We start from the raw sequence: 13926 nt of genomic DNA, 5'->3' as shown, positions 1-13926 counted from the left end.
ACAGCCTTCCATGGCCATGTGCTCATTAATAAAATTTGGGGTACAAATTCTTTTCAAAGAACACACAAGAAAATCAAGAGTGACAAAGCGATTTTTAGGGTCTCATTTTTTTCTCTTCTCATTTGAGGCAATGCGTATGATCTTATCAAATGCTGGCCAGCACCTTTGCCACAGCTAGATGGCGCTGTTGAAGCTCTGGAAAGTGAACAGGCATTCCTTGTTAAAAATCTGGCAAACCACATAGTTCATATTTTGTTAATATTCAAAAGCAAAGACTTTCAAGTTTTTTTAATTTTCAAATAAAAAATGAGATAAATTAAGACCTAATTCAATATTTATATTTTAATCATTTTTAAGTGTGCAATTCAGTGTCATGAGTTGCATTCACATTATTCACAAACATCACCACCTTCCATACCCAGAGTAGTTTTCATATTGGAAAACTGGAATTCTATATTCATGGAATAATAACTCTCCATTCCTTCTCTTTTTGCCCCTGGGAACCACCATTGCAATTTCTTTTTTTTTTTTTTTTTAGATGGAGTCTTGCTCTGTCACCCAAGCTGGAGTGCAGTGGAGTAATCTCGGCTCACTGCAACCTCCACCTCCCAGGTTCAAGTGATTCTCCTGCCTCTGACTCCTGAGTAACTGGGATTACAGATGCGTGCCACCAAGCCCAGCTAATTTTTTGTATTTTTAGTAGAGACAGAGTTACACTATGCTAGCCAGGCTGGTCTTGATCTCCTGACCTTGTGATCCACCAACCTTGGCCTCACAAAGTCCTGGGATTATAGGTGTGAGCCACCATGCCTGGCCCACTGTTTTCAACTCTTTGGGGTATCTACCCAGATGAGGAATTGCTGGATCATCTGGTAACTTTATTATGAGTTTAACAGAAACCATTTCATTCCAAAGCCCCTGTATCACATCACATTCACAACAACAGGCAGAAGGGTTCCTATTTTTCTGTAGCCTGCCAACTTGGTATATTCAGTTTTATGGACAACAGCCATGTTAACAGTGTGTGGTGGTTACTTCCTTCTCTCAAAATATATTTTTTCAATTTTTCAATAATGACAATTATTGAATAATGGGGTATGTGTGTCTGCTGGGCACCATGCAACTTCTCAAACCTTGGAATCAGATGGGACCCTGCCACACCCACTCTTCATGCTCACGGATTTTCTTTTGGTGATTGCTTTTCTTCACAGCAAGCGCTGACACCTCAGCTTCGCAGAGACATTGTGTCAGCCCAGGAAATGTGGAGAGCGCGAATGCGGACTCTGTGAACCACTGCAGCTGGAAGTTTCTGTGGTGTCAGATGTGGAATGCTGCTGTTCTTCCCTCAATTTTAATGTATCCAGGGTTCCTCTGCAGACAATTGCAGGTATGAGGATAGAACAGCAGGAATGCAGTAGGTCTTCATTGCAGGGGGAGAGGATGGAGGAGCTGGTCTGGTTGCCAAGCAACACCCAGTGCCTTTGGAGATGAGTCGCCATGGAAGCAAGAGTGGGAACTGGCAGTGGGGGAGGGCTGCTCTGCCCCAGCCAAATGCAGCTGCACAGAATTTAAAAAGTGATGTGGACATCTCACAGTTTCTTTAATTAATAACGTCTCATCTGTACACTCTGATGGTCTCCGTTTGTAATTTCTTCTTGATTATTTGTGTCTCTCTTAGGCCAGTAATTTCCAAATGTAGTAAATCAAGTTCTTTGCAAGGGGTCCACAACTTCAAACTATTTTTCTAAGAACATTAAATTAAATTAAATTAAATTAAATTTATTTTTTGAGATAGGGTCTTGCTCTGTTGCCCAGGCAGGAATGCAGTGGTGCCAACATGGCTTACTGCAACCTCAATCTTGTAGGCTCAAGTGATCCTCCCACCTCAGCTTCCTGAGTAGCTAGGACTATAGGCACATGCCTCTATGCCCACCTGTTTTTTTTTTTAATTTTATTTTTATTCTTAGTAGAGGTGAGGTCTTGCTACATTGCCAAGCAACATGGACGCAGCTGGAGGCCATTATCCTAAGTGAACTAATGCAGGAACAGAACACCAAATGCCACCATTTCTCATTTATAAATGGAAGTTCAACGTTGGGCACTCATGGACATAAAGATGGGAACAATGGACACTGGGAATACTAGTAGGGGAGAAGAGAGGGTGGGAGACAAGTGTTGAAAAACTAACTTCTGAGTACTGTGCTCACTACCTGGGTAATGGAATCATTTGGTATCAAACCTCAGTATCACATGGTACACCCAGAATTGCAGCTGAGTCACTGATGCTAGATGTCTCAGGGGGATTCTCTTCCTTTTCTTCTCTCCACTCCAGAAATGGCACAGGCATTGGCCATGTGCACTATCCCATACTATGCTGGAACTGGACTTCAACTCTGACCTAAAGAGGTCACCTCCAATGATGAGAAGGATCCTGTTCTTCATAGCAATTTCATTCATGGCTTTCCTTCTGAGGAGACACAAATGAAAAGCACAATTAGTGTCAACAATGATGGGATGAGTTTATTTTTTCTAGACGTGGACACTCAACTTCTGGGACTAGCTCTGAGGCCAGCACTCAAGAGTTCACCCCATGTTTTATTTTTTGCAGTCTTGGTTGTTCCAGAGGAGTAAGAACTAAAAGAATTAGGATCATGACATGCTGAAAATACAGCATGTTCCGAAGAGAATAAACTAGTTTTGTGATACACAAATTGTGTGTGATACATTCCAATTCCTCACGTTGAACAAATTACCAACAGCAATATGTGATGATTCAATTCAGATACAGTGTTGAGCTTTACAGAATCCAATCAGCTATTCTAATATTATTAAGAGTTGTGTTTTCCAACAAGTCAAGGGTAAAAAGGGAAAGTATTAATTCTGTGGCCAGGCACAGTGGCTCACGCCTGTAATCTCATCACTTTGGGAGGCCGAGGCTGGCAGATCACGAAGTCAGGAGTCCAAGATCAGCCTGGCAAACATGGTGAAAGCCTGTCTCTACTAAAAATTAAAAAAAAAAAAAAAATTAGCCAGGCATGGTGCATGCTTGTAATCTCAGCAACTTGGGAGGCTGAGGCAGGAGAATCGCTTAAGCCTGGGAGGCAGAGGTTGCAGTGAGCTGAGATCGCACCACTGCACTCCAGCCTGGGGGACAGTGTGAGACTCCATCTCAAAAAAAAAAGTTGCTATATTAACCATTTAAAAAACAATATTAATCCTTGAATAGATGCTTTAAAATATTTAAATTATTTACTTTTAAAAATATGGTAAAATGTACATAACAATATTTATCATGTTCACCAATTTAGATGTATGGTTCAGCAGTATTAAGTACCTTCACATTGTTCTGCCACAACGTCACCACATGCTTCTAGTATTCTATGTTTCAAAACTGAAATTCTGTTATGAATGAAACATAATTGCCCATTCTCCCCACTCCCAGCGCCTGGCACCCACCATTCTGCTTTCTGGGTCTCCAAATGTGAGTACAGCAGGTATCTCAAGAAAGTGGAGTCAGAAAGTACTTGCCCTTTTTTGGACTGAATGTTGCATCATGTCTCAAGGTTCACTGACACTGTGGCACGTGCCAGAACTTTCTTCCTTTTTAAAGCTTAATCACATTCTAGTGTATGTGTAGACTGCATTTTGTTTTTCCCATTCATCCTCTGATGGACACGTGGGTGGCTTCCAATATCTGTACACTCATGACCATTAAGAGTAACACCACCATGGTCATGAGTGTACAGATATTTCCTCAAGATCCATCTTTAATTCTTTCAAATATATTCCCTGAAGGGCCATTGCTGGACTGTATGGGTATTCTATTTTTAATTGTTTTTTTTTCAGGAACCATCTTACTGTGCTCTGCAGGCTCCACACAATATCCCACTCCCAGCAACTATGCAGAAGGGTCCATGTCTCCAAATCCTGCCAACATGTGTCATTTTCTGTTTTCGAAATAGTAGTCATGGGCTGGGCATGTTGGCTCACGTCTGTAATCCCAGCACTTTGGGAGGCCAAGGAAGGGGGATCACCTGAGCTCAGGAGTTCGAGAGCAGTCTGACCAACATGGTGAAACTCCATCTCTACTAAAAATACAAAAATTATCTGGGAGTGGTGACAGGCACCTGTAATCCCAGCTACTCAGGAGGCTGAGGCATGAAAGTCACTTGAACCCGGGAGGTGGAGGTTGCAGTGGGCAGAGATCAATGCCACTGCACTCTAGCCTGGGTGACACAGTGAGACTTTGTCTCATTGAAAAAAAAAAAAAAAAAAAAAAAGAAAGTCATGTTAATGCCCGTGTAGCGATTCCTTTTTCTCTTTTCAAGAGAAATTTTGTTCTTTCATTGGTTAATAATAATTACTTAACAATGGGATGTGTGTGTGCTGGAAACAGCACTGCTCAGCTTCTCAAACCTTGGACTCAGACTGGACCCTGCCACCCTCCTCATCCATGCTGATTTCCATGTGGGGATTGCTCCTCTTCACAGAGACCAGCATCACAAAGATGGGATGTCGGCAGAGGAATGCAGGTGTTCTTTGGAGAGAAAGGAGAATGGAGGAGCTGGTCTGGTTGCCTAGCAACCCTCGGTGTCCCTGGAGATGAGTCACCATGGAAACAGTGAGGCCAGGCAGCGGAAGAGGGGCAGCTCCTCTCCATCCAAGAGACAAGGAAAGTGACATGGAAGTCCCACAGTTTCTTTAAAAAATCACTTCAACAGGCCAGGCACTGTGGCTCACTCATGCCGAGTGAGGGCGGCCGAGGTGGGCGGATTACAAGTCAGGAGTTTGAGAGCAGCCTGACCAACATGGCGAAACCCTGTCTCTACTAAAAATACAAAAATTAGCTGGGCGTGGTGGCAGGCACCTGTAATCTCAGCTACTCAGGGGGCTGAAGCAGGAGAATTGCTTGAACCCAGGAGGCGGAGGTTGTGGTGAGCCGAGATCGCGCCATTGCACTCCAGCCTGGGTAACAAGAGCGAAACTCCGTCTCAAAAAAAAAAAAAAAAAAAAAAAAATCAACTCCCCTGCACTCAAGTCAGGGCGACAGAGCAAGAGTACGTCAAAATTTAAAAAGAAAAAGAAAGTCCTCAACATGCACAAATTTCATGCCTATTGTTTGCATATCTTTAGTCCAGTAGTTCCCAAAATACAGTTTAAAGATTTCTGGGGGGAAACATTGACACTCTTAGGAGTGCCAGAAGCTCCAAATTATTCTTCTAGAAACATTAATATTTTATTGGCCTTTTTCTTTCTTGTTTTCTTTGTGTGATACAGTGCTGCCAGTGTTTTAATTAAGAAGCAGTTTGGAGAATCCATCCTTCTCTATTAAGGAGCTCCTGAAAGATATTTGATAAAGTATTAAAAGATGCTACCTTTATTACCATTTTTTGTTTGGAAAATATAACTATTGTTCCTAAAATGTTGGTTATGTTAATAGGTAATAGGTTTGTTACTGTTTCTTAAGTTTTACATTTAAAATTTCCTGAGTGTTAATTTTTAATGTGGTAAATATAATCTATGTATAAAATTTATTTGTGGGTACTTGTTAATTTTTTAACGTATAAACTCCATTTGAAAATTCCTGTCAAAGATTATATTCCTAAGTATAGTTTTATGAGTTGAAGGATATACACATTTCAGGTTTCTAATACAGAAAGACAAATTGCTATGATGTAATTCAATTGTTTCTATGGCTATAAATTCTAATGGCAGGGCCAAGCATGGTGGCTCATGCCTGTCACCCCAGCACTTTGGGAGGCCAAGGCGAGTGGACCACCTGAAGTCAGGAGTTTGAGACTAGCCTGGCCAACATGGTGAGACCACATATCTACCAAAAAATAAGTAAATAAGTTAATAAATAAATACATTTTTAAGTGAAATGTAATCCAGATCTGTCTGACTCATCAACTTGCCGGGCTGCCCCTTGAAACTCGGTGGAATTTCTATGGGAAGCATGCTTGAGCACCCTTTACTGACTTCCAGAGATCTCCTCTCATGTAAGAAAGTTTAGAATTACCAGGAGAGGAGGATGATTGTGTATTCTTCAGTTTACAAACTGCAGCCCTATTTATTTATTTATGTGTTACTCATTTATTTATTGTGATGGAGTTTCACTCTGTTGCCCAGACAAGTCTCCAACTTCTGGGCTAAAGTGATCCACCCACCTTGGTCTTTCAAAGTGGTGGGATTACAGGCGTGAGCCACTGCGCCTGGCCCCAGCATTTATTATATGGATGATTACGGCAAAACACCTGCCCTTCTCAGCTTCATTTTCATCACCTGGAAATGCAAGATGGGTTTGGGTAAGAACATGACAAAATGTTCATTATATTCTAGGCATTAGGAAAAAAAAATAGCTAGGTTTTTTTTTTTTTCAGTTTTACAGTAACTATGAATAACAGTTTTAATTTAGAGATTATGAACAAATGATAATAAGAACCACCAGAGAGTCAGGTCCGTTGTAACATTTTCACAATGAGTCTATCCACAAGTGTGTAAAATTCCTTCCCTCAGACTGGCCGAGCACGTATCCTGCATGTCCTCAACACCCCAGCTCCTGGTGACATCATTGGCTAGTTGCCTGTTTTCCCCATAAGGACATTACCTATTTTTTTTTTTTTTGAGACAGAGTTTTGCTCTTGTTGCCCAGGCTGGAGTGCAATGGCTGGATTTCAGCTCACCACAACCTCCACACCCCGGGTTTAATTGATTCTCCTGCCTCAGCCTCCTAAGTAGCTGGGATTACAGCGGCCCACCACCACGCCCAGCTAATTATGTATTTTTAGTAGAGATGGGATTTCTTCATGTTGGCCAGGCTGGTCTTGAACTCCTTAGCTCAGGTGATCCACCCACCTTGGCCTCCCACAGTGCTGGGATTACAGGCATGAGCCGCCGTGGTCAGCCAGGACATGAACTTTTTAAGGTTCTGGGCTTTGCCTTGAAAACCTCTGTCACCAGTAGTTTGCACCCCCAAATCCAGTAACTATCTCCCTGGTTAAACTCTTGTTTCAAGAATCAGTGCAACCCCACCATTGACCAAGACCTGTCGCAGATGCAGAAAAGTGCATCAAGACTATGGACTCCATCGCAGATATGGGAGGCCACTGATCCTAACTAACCAGTGCAAAGGTGACCATGCTGCACATTTATGGAATAAAGAGAAGCCAGGTTTTACAACCAAAAAAGAGAAAGCCACAGTTGGGTTATGCACTTCCCACAGCTCCACATAAGGACTGATGATGTATTTACTGAATCACTCCACAGTCACTTAGGAAATGCCATGTATTAGGACCAGTTCTTAGGATGGAAGAAACCAAGCAGAAATAGTTCACATATGACTCCAGCATTCAAAAGTCCCTTCAGTCAATGCATATTCTGAAGGTATTAAGCTGAGCATTACAGTGTTGATAATCTTGTTTCTCCATTGGTTTAAAAAAGTGCCTGTACATAAAATATGTTGACTGGTAAATAAATGAGTTTTCTGCCAGATATGTTGGCACACACCTGTAGTCCCAGCTACTCAGGAGGCCAAAGCAGGAGAATCGCTTGAACCCAGGAGGTGGAGGTTGCAGTGAGCCAAGATTGTGCCACTGCACTCCAGCCTGGGCAGCAGAATGACACACTCTCTCTCAAAAAACAAAAAAAGAAACAGATTGGAGAATCCCTCTCCCTTCTATTAAGGAGAACATTAAGGGGATTAAATAAGGAAAACAATGTTATCATTTATTAGTAATCATTTCATTGGATCATATAATTACAGTTCCTAAAAATTGGGTTAACATAAAATAGCACTTTGGGAAGCCGAGGCGGGTGGGTCAGTTGAGGTCAGGAGTTTGAGACCAGCCTGGCCAACATGGCGAAACCCTGCCTCTACTAAAAATACAAAATATTAGCCAGGCATGGTGGCGGGTGCCTGTAATCCCAGCTACTCAGGAGGCTGAGGCAGGATAATCACTTTAACCCAGGAGGTGGAGGTTGCAGTGAGTGGAGATCACACCACTGCACTCCAGCCTGGGCAACAAGAGCAAAACTCTGTCTCAAAAAAACAAAAAAGTTACAATAGCCTTCTGAGGTGACAAAATTTGAGAATTACTGTGTTTGCTCAGATTCCTGAATATAGTCTCCCTGGTTTGAAGGATGGACACACATGTTTTCTGATACATGATGTGAGACTGTTACGATGTTACTCAGTTGTTTCCTCTGCTCTAAATTCTCCTGAGAAATAGAAGCCAGGTGTTTCTGACTCACTGATTTTCTCCCTGTGATAAAAGCAGTAAAGGAATTTCTATGGGAAGCTTGCTCGAGCCCCAGTTACCTGGACTTCCAAAGATCTCCCCTAATATCAGATAAGCTTGGCATTTCCAGAAGAGAAAGTTGAATGTAGGTTTTCAAGTTTACAAACCCCAGCCTAATACTCACTTTCTTGGGTGATCACGAATAAGATACGTGCCCCTTCTAAGACTCATTTTTCTTCACATATAAATGTGGTTTGAGCCTCGGTAAGAACTTAGAAAAATGCCCAGTGCATTATAAATATTCAATAAGTAATAGCTGGGGATTTGGGGGAGCATTTCTACAATAAATATGAAGATAGTTTTAATGTAATGATCATGACCAAATAATGTCTAGAAAAGATGTAGTTACTTTGCATGCAAGAGTGTACCCAACCACTTAGCCACGACTGTTAAAACAATTCCCTCCTTAACACTGTTATAACACATTGCTAATTCCCTTGTTTCTCATCTCATCTGGTGATATATCTAGCTGTTTATCTGTTTTCACCAACAGGCTATAAGCTGTTTGAAAGTTTGGGCCAGGCACAGTAGCTCATGCCTGTAATCCCACACTTTGGGAGGCTGAGGCAGGCGACCAGCCTGGCCAACATGGTGAAACCCTGTTTCTACTAAAAATACAAAAATTAGCCAGGTGTGGTGGCATGTACTTAGAGTCTCAGCCACTCAAGAGACTGAGGCAGGAGAATCACTTGAATTGCTTGGACTCAGGAGGTGGAGGTTGCAGTGAGCTGAGATCATGCCACTGCACTTCAGCTTGGGCAACAGAGCAAGACACTGTCTCAAACAAACAAAAAAAAATTTTTTTAAGAAAGAAAAAAAATTGACTGGGTGTGGTGGCTCAGGCCTGTAATCACAGCACTTTGGGAGGCCAAGGCAGGCAGATTTTGAGGTCAGGAGTTCGAGACCAGCCTGGTCAACATGGGGAAACCCCATGTCTACTAAAAAAAATACAAAAATTAGCTGGGTGTGGTGGCCAGCGCCTGTAATCTCAACCACTTGGGAGGTTGAGGCAGGGGAATCGCTTGAACCCGGGAGACAGAGGTTACAGTGAGCCAAGATTGTGCCATTGCACTCCAGCCTGGGTGACAAAAGCAAGATTCCATCCGCCCCCCCCAAAAAAAAGGAAAGAAAGAAAACAAAAGAAAGAAAGTAAGATTAAGAGAGAGTTTTTGCTGTGTCTCTAAAATCTGTATTACTATTAGTTGTACCCATAAAGCAGGTATTTCCATGGTTAAGCTCCTAATTCAAGAGTCAGCACAGCCCACCAGTGCCATGGTCCTGAAGGGCACATTTCTGCCATGGACTCACTGATGGCCACGGGACATGGTTGGTGCTCACTAACTATACAAAGGCAGCCTCTCAGTATGTTTACGGAATGAAGTGAGGCCAAGCTTCCTTGTTTTATAAACAGTGGGGAAGGGCCCCAGTTGGGTCATGTCTTGCCCCTAGACCCACAAAAAGTCTAGTTATGCAGCAGCCCAACAGACTCTCCCTGCCTGCTGCCTAGACAGAGCTGATTTATCGAGACAGGGGAATTGCAATAAGGAGTTTAATTCGTACAGAGCCAGCTGTACGAATGACTGCAGTTTTATTACAACTCAAATTAGTCTCCCTGAGAATTTGGGGATTGGAGGTTTTTTGGATAATTTGGTGGACAGGGGGCCAGTGGGTCAGGAATGCTGATGAGTTGGGTGGAAGATGAAACTGCAGGAAGTCGAAGCTGTCCTCTTGCACTGAGTCAGTTCCTGGATGGAAGCCACAAGACCTGGTGAGCCAGTTTATTGATCTGGGTCTTTCTAGCTGATCCATCTAGTCCAGGGTCTGCAAAATACCTCAAGCTCTTATCTCAGGTTTTACAATAGTGATGTTTTCCTCAGAGCAATCTGGGGAGGTTCAGAATCTTGGAACCTCCAGCTGCATGACTCCTGGGCATAATTTCTAATTTTGTGGCTAATTTGTTAGACCTACAAAAGAACTCTAGTCCCCAGGCAAAAAGAGGGTTTGTTTTGGGAAGTTGCTATTGTCTTTGTTTCAAAGTTAAACTATAAATTAAGTTCCTTTCAAAGTTAGTTCAGCCTGTTCCTTGGAACGAACAAGAATGGCTTGGATGTTAGAAGCAAAATGGTCAGATCTCTTTCACCGTCATAATTTTCTCTATTTTGACTTTTGCAAAGGTGGTTTCAGTCATTTATTTATTCCAGCACTCAACAGTCACTCAGCATAAGCCATGTGCTAGGAACATAGGAAGCAGAGAGGAAATAACACATATATGAGCCCTGCATTCAAGAAGATTTTTTTTTCTGAGATGGAGTCTTGCTCTGTCGCCCAGGCTGCAGTGCAGTGGCACTATCTTGGCTCACTGCAACCTCTGCCTCCAGACTTCAAGCAATTGTTCTGCCTCAGCCTCCTGAGTGGCTGGGATTACAGGTGTGTGCCACCACACCCAACTGATTATTTTGTACTTTTGGTAGAGATGGGGTTTCACCACATTAGCCAGGCTGGTCTCTAACTCCTGACCTCAGATGAATCGCCTGCCTCGGCCTCCCAAAGTGCTAGGATACCAAAGTTTATTTCTCATTTGTATCATAATTCAGTGTAGCTTAGCAAGGAGGCTCTTTGAACCTCAAAGTTCAGAGACCCAGGATTTTTTCTTATATCAGTCATTATCCCCTAGGGCCTGGAAGATTCCGATTTAATATTTTCTCTCCAGACAAGTGGGGTGGGGTAGAGAGGCAGAGAGACAGAGAAAGGGAGGGAGAGAGAGTGGGGGATGGGGGGAGGAGGAGCGGGGAGAGGGGAGTTGGGAGTAGTCGGGGAGAAAGAGATTGAGAGAGAGAGAGAAGGAGAATGAGTCACACTCAGGCATGGAAGGGCCAGACTTAACATTACCCAGATCATTCTGCCCACACTTCATTGGCCAGGACTTAATCACATGGTTATACTGATATGCAAGGGATGCTGGGAAATGCAGTTTAGTACAGCTCTCCCAATTCTGACGTCATTGATAAGCAAACAAATGCATATGGTAACAATGCTATCATTTATCTCCTGTGAGTTTATGAAAGTAGAAAAGGTTTAGGTAACCGATAATATTATTTGAAAGACTCAATATTGTCAAACATGACAATCTCCGAAAACTGATTTCTAGATGCAATGCAGTCATAATATAAGGAGGCTTTGTTTTTTTTATTTTTATTTTTATTTTATTTTTATTTTTTTTACGGAAAGAAGTAAATCTTATAGGAATGGCTCTAAAATTCATATGAAAGTACGAAAACCTTGTAAGAACTATAATTATCTTGGAAAATAGCAAGATATGGATCATCCATATGCAATGTTGATAAAGAGGATGTAAAACACACATCCTTAGATGTCTTTGATGGGAATGTAAAGCAATGTAATCTTTTTAAATGACAATTTCGTAACATGTTTAAAAAGTTTAAGTGCATATCCACCCATTCATTCTACTTTTTTCAACATACTTGTAGATATACTCCTATACATGGGCAAACTCAGGTGTGCCAGGATACCTACTGCAGCAGTGTTTACTGTAACAAGAACTGGAAAACACATTTTCATTCATAATGGACTTATTTAATAAGTCCATTCCTTGAAGACTTGACTTGCCTCTGCCAGGCTCTTCCTCATTCCTATATGGTTCATCAAGCATTCCAAAATTAAAATAATTCACATTGAAGAAAAACTTATTCTAAAAGTCAGGATCCAGGTCTTTGACTTTTTTTATTCTGGATCAAAAAATGTTCCAAAGATCTACTGTGAGCCAGGCCTTCACTTGGCCTCAGGAACACAGAAATAAAAGATAGCGTCCCTGCCCTGTATGAGGTCACAGAAAGAAAAGTAAGGCAATATTTATAATACATGTTAATAAAAATATATTTGTGTCAGGAGATAAGCAGGTTTTAGATTTAAAGGAAGGAAGAATTAACGCTCATCAAATTTTTAGTATAAATTTAGAGGGTGCAAGTGCAGTTTCAGCTGGGCACAGTGGCTCACACCTTGCACTTTGGGAGGCCAGTGTGGGAGGATTGCTTGAGCCCAGCAGTTTGAGAACAGCCTAGGAAACATAGGGAGACCCCATCTCTACATAAAATACAAAAAATTAGCCAAGTGTGGTGGCACCCCTGTAGGCCCAGCTACTCTGGAGGCTGAGGTGGGAGGATCACCTGAGCCTGGGAGTTCAAGGCTATAGTGAGCCATGATCCTACTACCACACTCCAGCCTGGCTAACAGAGTGAGACCTTGTCTCAGAAACAAAAAGAGCAGTTTTGTTACATGACTATCTTGTGCACTAGTAAAATCTGGGCTTTTAGTGTAACCATCATCTGAATAATGCATATTATACCCATTAATTTCTCATCCCTCACTCTCCTCCCACCCTTTCATGCCTCCAAAGATTATTATTTCACAGTCTATGTTCAATGGGTATATCTTACTTAGCTCCCACCTCTAAGTGAAAACATGCCTATTTGACTTTCTGATTTTGCGTTGTTTCACTTAATGGCCTCCAGCTCCATTCATGCTGCTGCAAAAGACATGATTTCATTCTTTTCCATGGTCAAATAGCCTTCCATTTTGTGCATAAAACACAATTTCTACGTCTGATACTGTGCTAGATCCACACACATCTCTATTTAACGTTTACATAATCTCTGAGAAGCATGTGTAACTTCCCCTTTACAGGGATTGATAATAGCAACAGCTTCCAGAGCACTTAATAGGTGCTAGGACTCATGAAAGGTGCTTACCTGCCTAGAATAGTTTAATCTTCACGACAACTCTCGCAGGTGAGCATTATCGTCCCCATTTTATAGATAAAAGCAAAGAGACTCTGAGCGGCCAAAGCCACACAACCCTTGAAGAACAGGTCAGGAATCCAAATTCAGGTTCTCATGCTCCTAGTTACCAGGCTATTCCTCTAACGTGGTTTGGTGCCCAGGCATTCAATCAAATTTCTGGGTACATACTGTGGATGATGCATTTCCATGCCACCATGATGCTCTCTCAGAGGGCAAAGAGGATTACTTCTCAGTGCCTGGAGAAAGAAGAAGTGAGTGAAACATTCTCCGCTAGAATTGAGTTTGAGAAATGAATTTGATTTCACTTACATTTCATTTCATCAGAACACTCTGGGCAGAGGGAGCAAGCAGAATGAGCATAAATCCAGACGTGTGTGTCACATCATGTTGTGTATGACCACAGGGAAAGGATGGAACCTAGAACATGTTAACACTGATGACCTCAGAAGATGGGAGGGCCAGGGACATCTGGGAGAGACCATGGATTGTACCATAGCTTAGAAATATGTTGTAGGGTTTTTTTTTGAGATGGAGTCTCAGTCTGTCACCCAGGCTGGAATGCAGTGGTGCAATCTTGGCTCACTGTAACTTCCACCTCCCAGGTTCAAGCAATTCTCCTGGCTCAGCTTCCTGAGAAGCTGGGATTACAGGTGCCCACCACCATGGCTGGCCAATATTTGTATTTTTAGTAGAGATGGGGTTTCACCATGTTGGTCAGGCTGATCTTGAACTCCTGACGTCGTAATCCACCTGCCTTGGCCTCCCAAAGTGATGGGATTACAGGTGTATTTTTTTAATAATTATAGAATATT

General features: G+C 42.2%; 1 long non-coding RNA gene across 1 annotated transcript; it reads right to left on the bottom strand.

Moving 5' to 3' along the window:
- Nucleotides 1-328: 328 nt before the first annotated feature.
- Nucleotides 329-13640, bottom strand: LOC141581221 (uncharacterized). The gene is made up of 3 exons (XR_012513740.1): nt 13064-13640; nt 6168-6282; nt 329-2467 (listed from the first exon to the last, which is right to left on the bottom strand). It is a non-coding gene; the product is annotated as an uncharacterized LOC141581221 (long non-coding RNA).
- Nucleotides 13641-13926: the final 286 nt, after the last annotated feature.

Source organism: Saimiri boliviensis, chromosome 14 (assembly GCF_048565385.1).
Source record: "Saimiri boliviensis isolate mSaiBol1 chromosome 14, mSaiBol1.pri, whole genome shotgun sequence".
NCBI classification, from domain to species: Eukaryota; Metazoa; Chordata; class Mammalia; order Primates; family Cebidae; genus Saimiri; species Saimiri boliviensis.
Note: the sequence above shows the minus strand (reverse complement) of the source record. Positions and strands in the feature narration are given on the sequence as shown.